Source organism: Cebus imitator, unplaced genomic scaffold (genome assembly GCF_001604975.1).
Source record: "Cebus imitator isolate Cc_AM_T3 unplaced genomic scaffold, Cebus_imitator-1.0 Scaffold160, whole genome shotgun sequence".
Lineage (NCBI taxonomy): Eukaryota > Metazoa > Chordata > Mammalia > Primates > Cebidae > Cebus > Cebus imitator.
In genome coordinates, this window is record NW_016107475.1 from 285276 (window position 1) to 302553 (window position 17278).

Genomic DNA, 17278 nt, shown 5'->3' on the forward strand with positions numbered 1-17278 from the left:
GGTCCAGACAGGTTCACAGCCGAATTCTACCAGATGTACAAAGAGGAGCTGGTACCATTCCTTCTGAAACTATTCCAAACAATACTATTCCCAAATAATTTTATGAGACTAACATCATCCTGGTACCAAAACCCAGCAGAAACTCAACAAAAAAAGAAAACTTCAGGCCAATATCCATGATGAACATAGATGCAAAAATCTTCAGTGAAAGACTGGCAAACCAATTGCAACAGAACATCAAAAAGCTTATCCATCACGATCAAGTAGGCGTCACCCCTGGGCTGCAAGGCTGTTTCAACTTACATAAGTCTATAAACATAATCTACCACATACACAGAACCAAAGACAAAAACCACATGATTATCTCAATAGATGCAGAGAAGGCCTTCAACAAAATTCAACAGCTCTTTATGCTAAAAACTCTCAATAAACTAGGTATCAAAGGAACATATCTCAAAATAATAAAAGCTATTTATGACAAACCTACAGCCAATATCATACTGAGTGGGCAAAAACTGGAAGCATTCCCTTTCAAATCCAGCACTAGACAAGGATGTCCCCTCTCACCACTCCTATTCAATATAGTATTGGAAGTTCTAGCCAGAGCAATTAGGCAAGAAAAAGAAAAGGGTATTCAATTAGGAAAGAAGGAAGTTAAATTGTCTCTATTTGCAGACGACATGATTGTGTATTTAGAACACTCTATCATCTCAGCCCAAAATATCCTTAAACTGATTATCAACTTCAGCAAAGTCTCAGGATACGAAATCAATGTGGAGAAATCACAAACATTTATATACACCAATAACAGACTAACAGAGAGCCAAATCATGAGCAAACTCGCATTCACAATTGCTACAAAGAGAATAAAATACCTAGGAATACAACTCACAAAGGATGTAAAGGACCTCTTCAAGGAGAACTATGAACCACTGCTCAAGGAAATAAGAGAGGACACAAACAGATGGAGAAACATTCCATGCTCATGGTTAGGAAGAATCAGTATGAAAATGGCCATACTGCCCAAAGTAATTTATAGATTCAATGCTAACCCCATCAAGCTACCAATGATCTTCTTCACAGAACTGAAAAAAAACACCTTAAACTTCATATGGAACCAAAAAAGAGCCCACATAGCCAAGACAACCCTAAGTAAAAAGAACAAAGCTGGAGGCATCATGCTACCTGACTTCAAACTATAATGCAAGGCTATAGTAATCAAAACAGCATGGCACTGGTACCAAAAAGAGATATAGACCAATGAAACAGAACAGAGGCCTCAGAGGCAACACAACATATCTACAACCATCCGATCTTTGACAAACCTGACAAAAACAAGCAATGGGGAAAGGATTTCCTGTTTAATAAATGGTGTTGGGAAAACTGGCTAGCCATGTGCAGAAAGCAGAAACTGGACCCCTTCTTGACACCTTACACAAAAATTAACCCCCGGATGGATTAAAGACTTAAACATAAGACCTAACACCATAAAAACCCTGAAAGAAAACCTAGGCAAAACCATTCAGGACATAGGAATAGGCAAGGACTTCATGACTAAAACACCAAAAGCATTGGCAACAAAAGCCAAAATAGACAATTGGAACCTAATTAAACTCCAGAGCTTCTGTACAGCAAAAGAAACAATCATTAAAGTGAACCAGCAACCAACAAAATGGGAAAAAAATTTTGCAATCTACCCATCTGAAAAAGGGCTAATATCCAGAATCTACAAAGAACTCAAATAGATTTACAAGAAAAAAACAAACTCATCCAAAATTGGGCAAAGGATATGAACAGACGCTTTTCAAAAGAAGACATACATGAGGCCAACAAACATGAAAAAATGTTCATCACTTGTTATTAGAGAAATGCACATCAAAACCACATTGAGATACCATCTCACACCAGTTAGAATGGTGATCATTAAAAAACGTGGAGACTACAGATGCAGGAGAGGATATGGAGAAATAGGAACATTTTTACACTGTTGGTGGGAGTGTAAATTAGCTCAACCATTGTGGAAGATAGTGTGACGATTCCTCAAGGACCTAGAAATAGAAATTCCATTTGACCCAGCAACCCCATTACTGGGTATACACCCAAGGATTATAAATAATTCTATTATAAAAACACATGCACGTGTATGCTCATTGAGACACTGTTTACAATAGCAAAGACCTGGAACAAACCCAAATGCCCACTGATGATAGACTAGACAAGGAAAATGTGGCACATATACACCATGGAATACTATGCAGCCATAAAAAATGATGAGTTAACATCCTTTGTAGGGACATGGACGAATCTGGAAACCATCATTCTCAGCAAACTGACACAAGAACAGAAAATCAAACACCACATGTTCTCACTCATAGGTGGGTGTTGAACAATGAGAACACATGGACACATCACACGTTGTGGTCTGTTGGGGGGGCCAGGGGAGGCACAGCCAGGGGATGGGGAAGTTGAGGAGGGATAATATGGGGAGAAATGCCAGATATAGGTAACAGGGGAATGGAGGCAACAAACCACATTGCCATGTATGTACCTATGCAACAATCCTGCATGATCTGCACAAGTACCCCAGAACCTAAAGTACAATATAAATAAATAAATATCTACAAAAAAATAAATAAAAAGTAAGTACCTCAAATATTTAATATATAAAAGTTATCATTTTTAAAATAAAAAACTTCTGAAACACAATGCATTAATTACCCTATCTGATAGTCCTGATCTTTACTGGTTGACAAATATTCCAGACACAGGAAGAGTCTTTCATTTTGCACTGACATTGGTCAAATCTCTGAGAATGCATCCTAAATCAATTTCAAGTTGGGTATAAGTACATATTGCTTCATATAAGCTCATTTCCCTTATTCACATGTATCTGACTTCTCTCACTCAATATTATGTTTGTGAGACTCATCTATATTGATGTGTGTAAAAGAAGTTTATTTTTGTTACTGTATTGTATTGCATAAAAATATCACAATTTATTATCATTTTACTGGTGATGGGTACATTTGTCTACCAGGGCTGCCATAGCAAAATACCACAGACTGGGTGGCTTAAACAACAGATTTTTTTTTCTCACAGTTCCGGAGGCTATACACCAAGATCAAGGTGCTGCCAGGATCGACTTCTGGTGAGGACTCTTTCTGATTTGCAGATGGCCACCTTCTCACTACGTTTTTACGTGGCCTTTCTTTCCTTTGTGTGCATGCATTCCTGGGGTCTCTGACTCTTCTTATGAGAATACCATTCCTATTGGATTATGGCCCTAACCTTATGACTTTTATGACTTCAGTTAATCTTAGGTATCTCCTTAAAGGCTCTATCTCCAAATATAGTTACATTGGGGTGAGGCCTTCAACCTGTGAATTTTGGGGGACACAATTCAGTCTATAACAATGAGCATTTGCACAGTTTACACTTGAGGAAGTATCCAAGTGTAAGTATATAGTGCTACTGTGAACATTCTAGTAAATGCCTTTTGGTAAACTCATATATACATGTCTGTTGGGCATTTGGCTAGAATTGCTACTCATGGGGTATACCTATGTTCAGTTTAGGAGATGCTGCCAGTTTTCCAAAGTGGTTGCAGCAATTTATACTCCCACAAGCGATATACAAAAAATTCCATCTTCTCCACATCCTTGCCAATACTTGGCATTTTCCATCTCTTCCATTTTAGTGATTATGGTTGATAAATTATAAATGACTTCAATGTAAGTTGCCTCAAATTTATGTTTTAACAAGGATGGGGCATAAAAACATAAATATAATTTAATTAACAAAAGACTTAATCCATAGTATAGTGACTCATGCCTATAGTCCCAACTACTTGGGAGACTGAGGCAAGAGAACCACTTGAGCCCAGGAATTTGAGGCCAGCCTGGGCAATATAGTGAGACCCTCATCTTTTAAAAAGTTTAATTAAATTAAAAATAAACTATTTAAAAATTAAAAATAAACAAAACAGTTAATCTAGAAACATTTTCTCAATAAAATGTCATGATATACATAAAATTTTTAAATCCATGCTTCAAGATATCTTGATTTTTTAAAGGAGGAAATTTTAAAAGCACAACTTTATTGTAAAAACTTTAGCAGCAGCAGCAGTGACTCTATGACTCCAGGGCCCTCTTGTTAGTTCTGTAGTAAAACCATTTAAAAAGATAGTAACATTACCTTACACTAAAAATCTCTATTCAGAAATAAGCCATGCTTATGAAGCTCTAAAGAAGGACCAGGATCATCTCATTTTTAAAAACTCTAGTATTTGGGACATAAGACCTAAGGTCAACAGCAAGCCTATATGAAAAACAAATGTACCAAAAATATGCAAAGATATATATTATATAAAAATACAAACAGTGATTAAAATTAAACTTAAATTGTGAACATAATTGAAAGATTTTCCAGCCCAACCAGTAAAATTTGAGGAAGTAGAGACATCTGGTAGTCAACAGTAGTTATATGGAAAGGCCGCAGCATGAAGACAGCACTAAATTTAACATGAGGTTTTTTTCAGTGTAAATAAGGAGCTAAATTCAGAGTTTTCTTTTGGGGCTACAAGAGCTTAACGTCATATAGCATAGAAGAAAATATCCTGTTCAGCTTTGTATAGCTCCATTTTCACCACAAAGAAGAGTATCTTGAGGAATAGTGACCTGGGTAGCATCAAAATGATCAGGAGGAAATAAATTAGGTTCAGTTGCTATAAATCATCTCCCCTTTCTTCTCCTAAGGAGAGACAGACACTGAGTAAGGGTAAAGAATTTAAGTGACTTCCTTTAATTCCTGTGAAACAGCTTGATTCGGAGTAATTGCCCCATCAGTGGGATGCTACTATAAAGCAGGCCTTTGTGCAGATAATGCAAAAAAGAAAATCTACCCACAGATAATCAAAAGTTGATCACAGTAAAGAAATTCAAGTCATTTCTGATGAAGAAGCAGAGTCACTCTTTTCAAGTGTTGGTTTTTTTTTTTCCCAGGGGAGGGGGTTGGGAGATAAGGCTGAGAAGCAAAACTCAACAGAAGATGGGTTCTTTTTTCTTTTGTTGTGCAATGCCCTGATAAAACCCATCTATTTCATTGCTTCTGTCACCTTTTGTTAAACTCAGAAACTGCAGCAGGGGGGCAGGTTTCTATTTTCTGTTGAGCAGTATCACTGTGTCTTTAAGTCAGAAAAACCCTGGAATTGACTGCTGTTCAGTTGCCAGGAAATTTGGCATCAACTCCTACAGGAATCCTGTGAGTACAGTACCCTGGATGAAAAGCCTGAGTGCTTTGGGAGTATGAGAATCATGATTTATTTTTCCATATTAAATTAGTGAACAGAGAGGAAAGTAATCAAGTCATTTCCATTTTGAGAAAATTTATACAGCTAAAATCGGGCATTCAACATAAAACTTAGACTCAAAGAAACAGAACATGTCAAAAAAGACCTTATTATTGCTGGATCATTTGAAATTCTCAACAAAAATTCCAAAACACTTGGGGTTTCTGGAAGAGGGTCACGCATGAATTTAAAAGGAAATTAATTTCTTCAAGAACCTCCTACTTCATTAGGATTGACTCAAGGGAACAAAATGCTACCCACACTTTGCTTCTTTATCCCTTTTCAAAAATCAACAGCTTGTTAAGGTATCAACAAGTAGAATAGGGTTGGCTTTCCTTAGTCCCTCTCTCTCCATGTTCTCTATTCCAGAGAGCCAAAGTTGATTCGACGCAGAAATTTCCCCTTCCTCTTAGAGTTCTTTGCCAAACTTCCCTGGCAGTGAGCCTTCTCACTCTACTGATTGCCTGTGCATTCATGCTGTACAGCTCTTTGTCCTCATACCAAACATAATCTGGGGCTGGAGGCAGGTCTAAAATTAAGTTGGTTTATACTTGCCTTAATATAAAACAGACTTGGTTGCATTTCAAATCCTGTAGGTTTGTTTTACATAACGAAATCAGTTGTTAGAGTGGATTTTGTCTGAGTATTTATCTTCTCAATCACTCTAAAGCTTAAATGACTGTTAAGAGATCCATTTCAGTCTCTAAATTTCCCACCCTTCTCAATCACCTGGAGAGTAACTTACCTGATTCCATTAATCTTGACCTGTACATTATGCAGAAAGTGGTATCTGGCACCTTTAGCTCTCAAATTCCAGACCTTTACCCCCTCTTCTCAGCCACAGACTCCCATATAAAATTTCTATCAAATCTATATATTGTATTTTTCCCCAAATAACTCAGTGGAATAACATCTAGAATTGCAACTTGGTAGATATAAAAATTTTCTTTTTAAAATGGAATTTCAGAAAGGCTATAATGATTGAGGATTAAAAAAAGATGGATAAGAAATTGGAAAGTAAAAAGCTCTAACTGCTCTTCAGGAGAAAAAGATGGTCATATCCACCTGGGAAAGAGAGACCAGAGGCCAGGGATTTTTTTCTTTTCTTTCTCTCTCTTTTTTTTTTTTTTTTGAAGAGTCTCACTCTGTCACCCAGGCTGGAGTGCAGCCGTGATCTTGGCTCATCGTAACCTCCACCTTGCAGGTTCAGGAGATTCTCCTGCCTCCGCCTCCCGAGTAACTGAGATTGCAGGCATGCACCACCATACTGGCTAATTTTTGTATTTGTAGTAGAGATGGGATTTCACCATGTTGGTCAGGCTGTCTTGAACACATAACCTCAAGTGATCCACTGGCCTCAGCCTCCCAAAGTGCTGGGATTACAGGTGTGAGCCACGCACCTGGCCATGGCCAGGGAATTTTAATAGCTAAAAATGAACATAGCAAATAACTAAAGACCTAGGGGTTTTGCCAGGTCAGCTTTTCCTATACAGCAGATTGATCTTCCGTTATAAATGTTTTCTATTTGGAGATGAAATAACAAGGCAATGAAAATTCTAAGGAAATCTAAAAACCCTCTTCTGTATTTTTATAGGTATAAGAATACATATTATCTACTAATATACATGTTATACACACACACACACACACACACACACACACACACACACACACACACAATATTATTTACACTTTACTAGATGACTATGGCCATACAATAGGATATTTTATCAATGTATTTAGCTGGATATAGTGAGCCAGCTATATTCTGGCTATATTCTGGTTCTCCTTCTGGAAAATAAACACTGTTCAATAAAGGTACAGGAAATAAAAGGCATGCTAAACTGACTGGTGAAACTGATACTGAAATCTATACTAGATGGACTTCTTTTGTTGCTGTACCACTTTGTAGGTGCCATTTCAAATAGTGAAATTAATTTCTAATTCAGTAGTCTTTGAGTTAATGCAAGATTAATTAATAAAGATTTAGATGGAAATCTAACTTATATCAAATGTACAATTTTGTGGTTTGGAGGTGGTTTGTTTGTTTTCTGAGCCAAGGTCTCACCCTATCACCCAGGCTAGGGTGCAGTGGTACAATCCCGGCTCACAGCATCCTCGATCTCCTGGGTCCAAGCAATTCTCCCACCTCTGCCTCTCAAGCATCTGGGACCACAGGCACGCATCACCAACCCTAGTTAGACTTTTTCACCTTTGTAGACATGAGGTCTCTACATGTTTGCCCAGGTTGGTCTCAAATTCCTGGGCTCAAGCAATCCACCCATCTCAGCCTCTCAAAGAGCTGGAAGTATAGGCATGAGCCACTGTACCCAGACTTTTGTGATTTTTAATAGACATAAATTTTTTTTGAAAACAGTCTACTTGGGCTGGGTGCAGTGGCTCACACCCATAATCCCAGCACTTTGGGAGGCAGAGGCAGGTGGATTGCTTCAGGCCACGAATTTGAGACCGGCCTGGGCAACATGGTAAAAACCCATCTCTGCCAAAACAAATACAAAAATTAGCCAGGCATGGTGGCACATGCCTGTAAGTCCCAGATACGCAGGTTGAGGTGGGAAAATGGCTTGAGTCTAGGAGGCAGAGGCTGCAATGAGCTGAGATGGCACCACTGCACTCCAGCCTGGGCTACCACTGAGCCAGACCCTATCTCGAAAACAAACAAAAAACAACAACAAAAAAACAGCCTACTGCATCATGTCCTATAAAATACAAAACAAAAAGTTGTTGTTTTGTTGTTTATAATATACAGCTATAAGTGTATAACAGGGTCTTATTCATAAAATATCAATAGGAGTTCTTATGACAAACATACTACTGTCCATCTACTTTTAAGAGCCAACTATATTTCCCCACCACAGAGCCCTTTCCCCTCTCAGGTGTTCTTTGAATCCAGAATCTTACCATTACTAATCATCTACTTATCAAAAACTTATAGCAACACACAATGCTTCAATTTGAATTTGAGACATTTCAGTTACAATACTTTTTACTTCTCGTAGAAATAAATAGTTCTTCACTAAGAAAATAACAAAAATACAATGAAAAAATTATTGAAAAAAATTTAAATGTTATACCAAAAAAGTCAGATTTAGCCCCAGCTACATGAGAGTCTGAGACAGGAGGATTTCTTGAGCACAAAAGTTTGAGACTAGCCTTGGCAACATAGTGAGAACTTGTCTCAGAAAAATAAAAAAACAGAAAACATTTGATGTAAAAGAAAGCAGTAAAGGAAGAATACAGGAGGGGAAATGAACAGGAAACATAAAGAAAACAAAAAGTAAAAAGCAAATGTAAATTTAATTCCATCAATAATAATCTAATTTGCAAATGAATCAAACAATTTAATCAAAAGGCAGAGACTGTCAGACTGGATAAAAAAGGCCCAAAAATATGCTGTCCACAGAAGACAGACTTTAGATTCAGATAATCTAAGAAAAAAGATATATCATGCAAACAGCAAGCAATATTAATATCAGACAAAATGGTTTTTTTGAAAAATGTAATTAGAGGTTAAAAGGGACATTTTATAATCATAAAAGAGTCATTCTATCAGGAAGATATAACAATTAAAAACATACATGCACCTAATAACAGAACCCTAAAATACAGGAAGCTAAAACTGACATAATTAAAGAAAGAAATAGACAATGCAACAACAATAATTGGAGAATTCAATATCAAACTTTCAATAACCAATAGAATAACTTGGGAAAAGATCAACAGGTAATGTAAGATTTGAACTACACTACACACAAACTAGACCTAACAGACATCTATATAAACTACCCAACAACAGCAGAATACACATTATTCTTAAGTGTACATGGAACGTTCTCAAGGAAAGATCACGTCCTTGACCATGAAACAAGTCTTAATAAATTAAAAAGGATTGGAATTATACAAAGTGTGCTCTTTGATCGCAATGGAGTAAAATTAGAAATTAATAAAAATATATCTGAGAAATTCACAAAAATGTGGAAATTAAGTAATACACATCTAAATAACCAAGAGATCAAGGAAAAAATCAAAAGGAAAATTAGAAAACACTTTGAGACAACAAAAATGAAGATCAAACATACCAAAATTTATGGGATACACTAAAGCAGTCCTTCAGGGAACATTATAAACATAAATGACTACATTAAAAAATAAGAAAACTATCAAACCAGCAATCTAATTTCCTACCATAAGACTATAAACAAAGAATATAAAGACAAGTGAAAGGATAGAGAAATAAAGATTAGCAGAAATTAATGAAATAGAGAACAGAAAAAAATACAGAAAAGCAATGAAAACAAAAGCTGGTTCTTTGAAAAGGTCAATAAAAATTACAATCGGATCACCTCCTAAAATTTAAAAAAAAAAAGAAAAAATGAAAAAAAATGAAAAGGTCAATAAAATTAACAAAACTTTAGCTAAATGTAAAGAACACTTAAGTGGATATGGAGAAGACAAGAAATAAGTAAATAAAAGGAACAAAAAGGAAAGAACACTAAAATTACTTACTAAAATTGGGAATGAAAGAGAGGACATGACTACAAACCTTATATAAATAAAAAGGATTATAAGGGAATACTCTGAATAGCTGCATACCAATGAATTAGATAACCTAGAGGAAATGAACAAATTCCTAGAAAGTTACAAACTACTAAAACTAACTGAAGAAGAAAAAGAAAATGTAAATAGAAGATGAGGGAACACTTCCAAACTCATTGCATGAGGTCAGTATAATCCTGATAGCAAAACCAGACAAAGATATCACCAGAAACAAAAACTGATGACCAATGTCTCTTATGAATATAAACATAAAAATCTTCATCAAAATACTAGCAAGCTAAATCCAACAATATATAAAAACAATTATATTCCATGGCCAAGAAGTATGTATCCCTGAAATGCAAGATTGATAGAAAATCTGAAAATTACTAATGAAATACAGTGTATCAATAAAATAATGGACCAAAAAAAAGCCCCACATGATCTTCTCAAAATAGATGACACAGAGAATGTATTTGACAAAATACAACACTCCTTCATGATAAAAAACACTCAACAAACTACGAATGAAAGCAAACGTCCTTTACCTAATAAAAAGCACCATTTAAAAACCCAGAGATGGGTGGCTATGGTGGCTCATGCCTGTAATCTCAGCACTTTGGGAGGCTCAGGTTAGAGGATTGCTTGAGGCCAGGAGTTCACGGCCAGGCAACATAGTAAAATCCCATCCTAACAAGGAAATTTTATTTTAAGTTAGCCAGGCGTGGTAGTACACTCCTGTAGTCCTAGCTACTTGGGAGGCTGACATGGGAGGATTCCTTGAGCCCAGGAGTTTGTGGGTGAAGGGAGCCATGATTGCACCACTGCACTCCAGCCTGGGTAACAGAGTGAGACTCTGTCTCAACAAACAAACAAACAAACAAAACCAACACAAATATATTTTTAAAGAAAAGGCTAAACATAAAATTATTGGACAGGCCAGTTGGCTTATGCCTGTAATTCAACAATTCAGGAGGCTGAGGCAAAAGGATCAGTTGAGGCCAGGAGTTTGAGACCAGCCCGAGCAACATAGCGAGATCCTATCTCTACAAAAAATTAAAATTAGCCAGGCATGGTGGTACACGCCTTTAGTTCCAGCTATTTGGGAGGTTGAGGGAGGAGGATCCCTTGAGCTCAAGAGTTTGAGGCTACAGTGAGCTATGATCATGCCACTGTACTCTACCCCGGGTGACCTTGTATCTAAGAAAAAATTTTAAAAAACAATTACCACACAACCTAGCAATTCAACTTCTAGGTATATGCAAGAGAAATTAAAATATAAATCCACACAAAACCTGTATATGAATGTTCATAGCAGTATTATTCACAATAGCCAAAAAGCAGAAACAACCCAATGTCCACTGACCGATAGGTGGATAAATAAAAGGTTTTTATCTATATAATAAAATATTATTTAGCAATTAAAAAGAATATAGTGCTGATACATGCTGCAATTCGGGTAAACCTTGAAAACAGTATGTCAAGTGAAATAAGGCAATGATCAAGGACCTCATTTTGTATGATTCCATTTATATTAAGTATCATTACAGGCAAATCTATAGAGACTAAAAGTAGATTAGTGGTTGCCTGAGATAATGAGGGCTTGGGGGTGGAAGACAGAGGATGAACATTGCAGAGGATGAGAGCTAAAGCACACAGGGTTTTTTTCTGGGGTAAAAATGTGTTCTAAAATTGATTGTGGTAATGTTTACGCGATTCTGCAAACATAGGAAAAATAGTTTAATTGCATACTTTTTTAAGTAGTCACCATCATTGAATGAGTTGTACACTTTTAAATAGATGAACTGTATGGCATGTGAATTGTATCTTGATAAAGCTTAGAAATAAATCTTAAAAATAAGTATAATATCCTATCACACCTAAGGAAGTTAACAATAATTCCTCAGTGTTGTGAAACATCCAGTAGTGTTTGCATTTTTTATTGTCCTGTAGTTTTTTTTTGTTTGTTTTGTCTTTGTTTTTATTATTATAGTTTGTGTGATTCAGGATCCACATAAGGCCCATACACTGTAATTGGTTGATATGTTTCTACGTCTCTGTCTCCTTTAAACTAAAGGTTCCCTATCCATCTCTCTCTCTTTTTCTTATTTATTTATTGAAGAAGGAATTGATTTATGTCATTTAAAAAATCTACAGTCTACATTTTGATGAATGTATTCCTGTGATGTTATTGAACATATTCCATTGCCCCTATACTTCCAGTAAATGGATAAAATTCAGGTTTCATTTTATAGCAATTATTATAGAATTTATGATCATTAACTAGATCCATTAAATTATGAGGGTTTTACAAAATGGTGGATATTCTAATTCTTCTCAAATTCTCTCAACATTTTTTCAATTGCAACCTAGAAAACTTCCATAAAGAGAAGCTTCCCCTCATCAACTATTTTGTTATACTAAGGATCCGTTATTTTAAAGCAGGTAGAAAAAACACTTGATTCTTTCCTTTTATTTACCAATTGTTCAGAATAATGGCCTAGACACTTCCACTTCTGGCCATGATGGAATAACAGGGCCCAGGGTTATATATCTTCCTTAAACAACTAGAAACAATCTAAAATATACGAAACAATGGTTTGCAGACATTGCATAACAAAAAGCACAGTACCGTGATCCCCAGGGAAGGGAAACAAATTAGCTGAGCCTCAACTTACCGCCTTCCTGAGTTTCCCGACTTCAGGAGTAGGGACACAAACAGCTCAGCATTTGGGAAGTTGAGAAAACTGAATTCAGTATTTGGAGAAGCCAGTGCAGCTAGAATTTGCAAGATATAATACTGGAAAGAAAGATACAGAGACAGATGTCCAGCGATCTGCAGAGGGGTCCCTGAGTCTTCAGCTGAGTACTAATTTGTGTATGCATAAGCAGCAACTACTTGAAATGGGAAGGTGGGAGAGGCCCACTGAAATCACAAAGCATACACCCCTGGAGTTCATAAATGTTCAAGAGTAGTTCATGTTCCCTCTAGTCAGAGTAGAAAGTCCTACTAAAACATAGGGTATCGGATGGAATTCTCAGAAGAGTATTGCTTCAGGAATAATTAGCCCTAAAATAAAGGCACTCTGGTCTCACTTTACAAAGCAGCCTCAAGAGGATAAAATTGTTTCCAAATAACTTAACTGTGTCCCAGAACAAAGTCCTAAAATACTTAAAAGAATACAAAATACTCTATCTAGTACCCAACAATATAAAATTCACAATATCTGAAATCCAATTAAAAAAAAAAAACAAGCATGAAAAGAAGCAGGAAAATGCAACTAATAAAAAGGACAAAAACTGATCAATAGAAACAGACCCAGAAACGACATAGATGATAGAATTAGTAGACAAAGACATTAAAACCTCGATGATAAATATGCTGCATATGCTCAATAAGGTAGAGGAAGGCATGAGTATAAGAAGAAACAAAGAAGATATGAAAAAGAAACCTCCATGGCACAGTGGTATGTGTCTGTAGTCCCAGCTATTTGAGAGGCTAAGGTGGAAGAATCTCTTAAGTCCATAAGTTCAAGACCAGCCTAGCAAGACCCTGCCTTTTAAAAAAGAAAATAAAAGGAAAGAAACCCAAGTTTAGCTTCTAAAAAGGAAAAATGCCACCTCTAACATGGACAAATACACTGGATTATAATTCATAGCACATAAGATGTTGCAAAAGAAATTACCCGAAGTGAAACACGGGAAGAAAAAAGAATGAAAAAAGTGAACAGAGCATCAGTGAGTTGTGGGATAATATAAAGAGGTCTAATATAAATGTAACTGGAGTCCCAGAACTTGAAGAGAAGGAGAAGGGATGGTGAGAAATTATAAAGAAATAAGAGAAAATTCTCCAAATTAAATGAAAACTATGAATCCACACATCCAAGAAGCACAACCAAATCCAGGCAAAAGAAACATGCTGAAAACCATACCAATGCACATCATAATAAAACTGTTTAAAACCAAGATAAAAATAAAATTATAGAGGCAGCCAGTGATAAGACTTATGGCCTTATGTAGAGAAGGACAAAGAATGCCAGTAGATTTCTCATGAGAAACAACGCAAGCCAGAAGAGAAGAAAGCAACATCACTAAAGTACTAAAAGAGAAAAAATGAAGAAAAAAAAAAAAGAGAGGAAGGAAGGGAAAAAAAGGGGAAGGAGGAAAGGAAAGCAAACCAGCCTGTCAATTTAGAATTCTCTAGCCAGCAAAAATCTTTCAAAAATAAAAGCAAAACAAAAATTTTAATATGAGAAAATTCATCACCAGTAGACCGCTACTATAAGAAATGTTAAACAGAGTCCTTTAGGGAAAAGAGAAATTATAGCAAGTGGAAATTTCAATCTATATGACAGAATGAAGCGTACAAGAATAGTAAATATGTAGGTAAAATAGACTTTTTTCTTATTTTAAAAATCTCTTTAAAGGGTTATTGACTGTTTAATCAAAAGTAATGACAATGTATTATGGAGTTTATAACCTAAAAAAAATAAAGTAATGCATATAATAATATATAATAAAATATACACTTACATAATAAAATAATATAGCAAAAAAAGACAATAAAAGTACAAAGGTCAGGATAGTAAAAATGGAAGTATACTGTAGGTTTTTATATTACACATCAAGTGGTATAACATTACTTGAAGGCAAACTATGATAAGTTAGAGGTGCTTATGCTAAGCCCTAAAGCTTTTTATTAAAAGAAAAACATCAAGGAGGTATAGCTAATAAGAGATAAAATGGAATCTTTAAAAAAATAACTAATATGAAGTCAGTAAAAGAGGGAAACTGGAAAAAAGAACAGATGGGACAATAGAAAACAAACAGCAAACAACATGGATTGACTTTGAAAACATTATGCTAAGTGAAAGAAGCCACACACAAAAGACCACGTTTTACACTATAAAACTCATAAGAACAGGTACTACAATTGATCTTAACCAAAAGGCTGAGAAACAATATACATCGTATATATAACAGCACATTACTTAACAATGGTGATATGTTTTAAGAGTGTTGTTAGGTGATTTTGTCATCATGCAGACATGGTAGAATATACTTATACAAACCTAGATGGCATAGCCTGCTACATACTTCTGCTATACGGTACAGCCTAATACTCCTAGACTATAAACCTATACAGCATTTTACTGTACTGAATATTATAAGCAACTATAATACAATGGCAAGTATTTGTGTATCTAAACATAGAAAAGATACAATTAAAATACAGTATTTTGATCTTATGGGACCACTATCATATCTGTGATATGGTCTATCATTGGCCAAAATATTACTATGCAGCGTATTACTATATTATATATTATGTGATTCCATTTATATGAGATATATAAAATAGGCAAAGTCCGTAGAGACAGAGGGTAGATTGTCAGAGGGTAGTGGGGTGAGAAGCATGAGGGTGGTGACTGCTAATGGGTTTCTTTCTGGGGTGATAAAAATGTTCTGAAATTAGACAGTGGTGATGGTAGTATTACTCTAAATATACTAACAAACCACTGAGTTATAGACTTTAAAAGGATGAATTCTATCTCAATAATTTTTTTCTAAAAAGTACAAAAAAAAACAAGTAGCAAGATAGTATATTTAAACCTAGCCATATCAATAATCACTTTAAGTGTAAATGGTTTAAATAACTCCAATTTTAAAAAAAAGATTGTCAGATTGCATAAAAAATAAATACCCCAATACAAGTTTCCAACAAGAAACTCATTTTAATATAAAGACACAGATAGGCTCAAAGTAAAATGATGAGAAAAGATATATCATGCAAACACTAATTTTAAAAAAGTTGAAGTGGCTACATTAATATTAAGCATAGTATATTTCAAAGCAAGGAATATTATCAGAAATAATGAGGTTCATTTCATAATGATGAAGAGGTCAGTTCATCAAGAGAACATATCAATCCTAAACATTTATATACCTAATAAGAGAGCTTCAAAATACATGAAGCAAAACCAGACAGAACTGTAAGAGGAAACAGAACAATCCATAATTATACTTGGAAATTTCACCACCTCTTTCTCAATAATTAACAGAAAAAGTAGGTAAAAAATCAGTAAGTATATAGGGGACTTAAATAACCCTGTCAACCAACTTGACCCAATGGCATGTAAAGTACACGCTACCAACAATAGCAGAATACATAATAAAGTGCATGAGAAAGTTCTTGTTCCAAGAACATCATATTCTGGACCATAAAACAAGCCTCAATAAATTCAAAAGGATTCAAATCACACAACATAAGTTCTGTAGTTAAATTTGGGAATCATTAACAGAAAGATGTATAGAAAAATCACTAAACATTTGGAAACTAAATAACACACTTTTAATAACTCATGGGCAAAAAAATCACGAGAGAAAACATGATATAATAAAATGTGTGAGATGCAGCTAAAGTAGAACTTAGAGAAAAATTTATAGTTTTAAAATGCTTATATAAGAGCAGAAAGGTTTAAAATGAAGGACTTAAACTTCTACCTTAAAAAACTAGGAAAAGAAGAGCAAATTAAATCCAACTAAGCAGAAGAAAGGAAATAATGAAAGTTCAGAAATTAAGGATATAGAAAACAGAAAGTATTTAATAATAGAGAAAATCAACATAACAAAAGCAGTTTCTTTGGGAAGATCAACAGACTTAAAACTGCAGTAAGCATGATCAGAAAAAAAACAAAGCAGGCTATCTTTTTAAACATCTTTTGATTATGAAAAATTTTACACATAAACACGTGAAGAGAATAGTACTATTAAAACCCCAATGTAAAAATCACCTACTCAATACATGGCATGGTCAATCTTGTTTCTTCTATACCTCCCATCAATCCCCCTACACTGGTTTATTTTGAAACAAATACTAGACATTGCATTATTTCGTCTGTAAATATTTTCACTTATGATTACTTCTTAAGTAGAAAAACATAAATGTTCTTCCGTGCCATGATGCTAAGAAGAAGTAAAACATAATCTGTAAACATCAAAAATCTCCCAAATGTCTTCATCCCTTCCCCAAACTGAAGAATTAGCCAGACACCACTCAGAACCCCAAGAAAGTAGACAGTTTCCTCGATTGCCAGAGACAGAAATTCTGTCTCTTGCTCTCTGAGGAACAGACTTCAGGGCTGGGCATGGTGGCTCACTCCTGTAATCTCAGCACTTTGGGAGGCTGAGGCAGGTGGATTGCTTAAAGCTAGGGGTTTGAAACCAGCCTGGCCAACATGGTGAAACCCCGGCTCTACTAAAAATACAAAAATTAGCTGGGCATGGTGGTGCGTGCCTGTAATCCCAGCTACTTGGGAGGCTGAGGCACGAGAATCACTTGAACCTGGGAGGTGGAGGTTGCAGTGAGCTGAG

General features: G+C 35.4%; 1 protein-coding gene and 1 pseudogene across 4 annotated transcripts in view; both read right to left on the reverse strand.

Annotated features, from left to right (window-relative positions):
- AFG1L (AFG1 like ATPase) overlaps positions 1 to 17278 on the reverse strand; it is a 220197-nt gene that overhangs the window by 53693 nt on the left and 149226 nt on the right. The window lies entirely within an intron of this gene.
- On the reverse strand, positions 14743 to 14867 carry LOC119473460 (annotated as a pseudogene).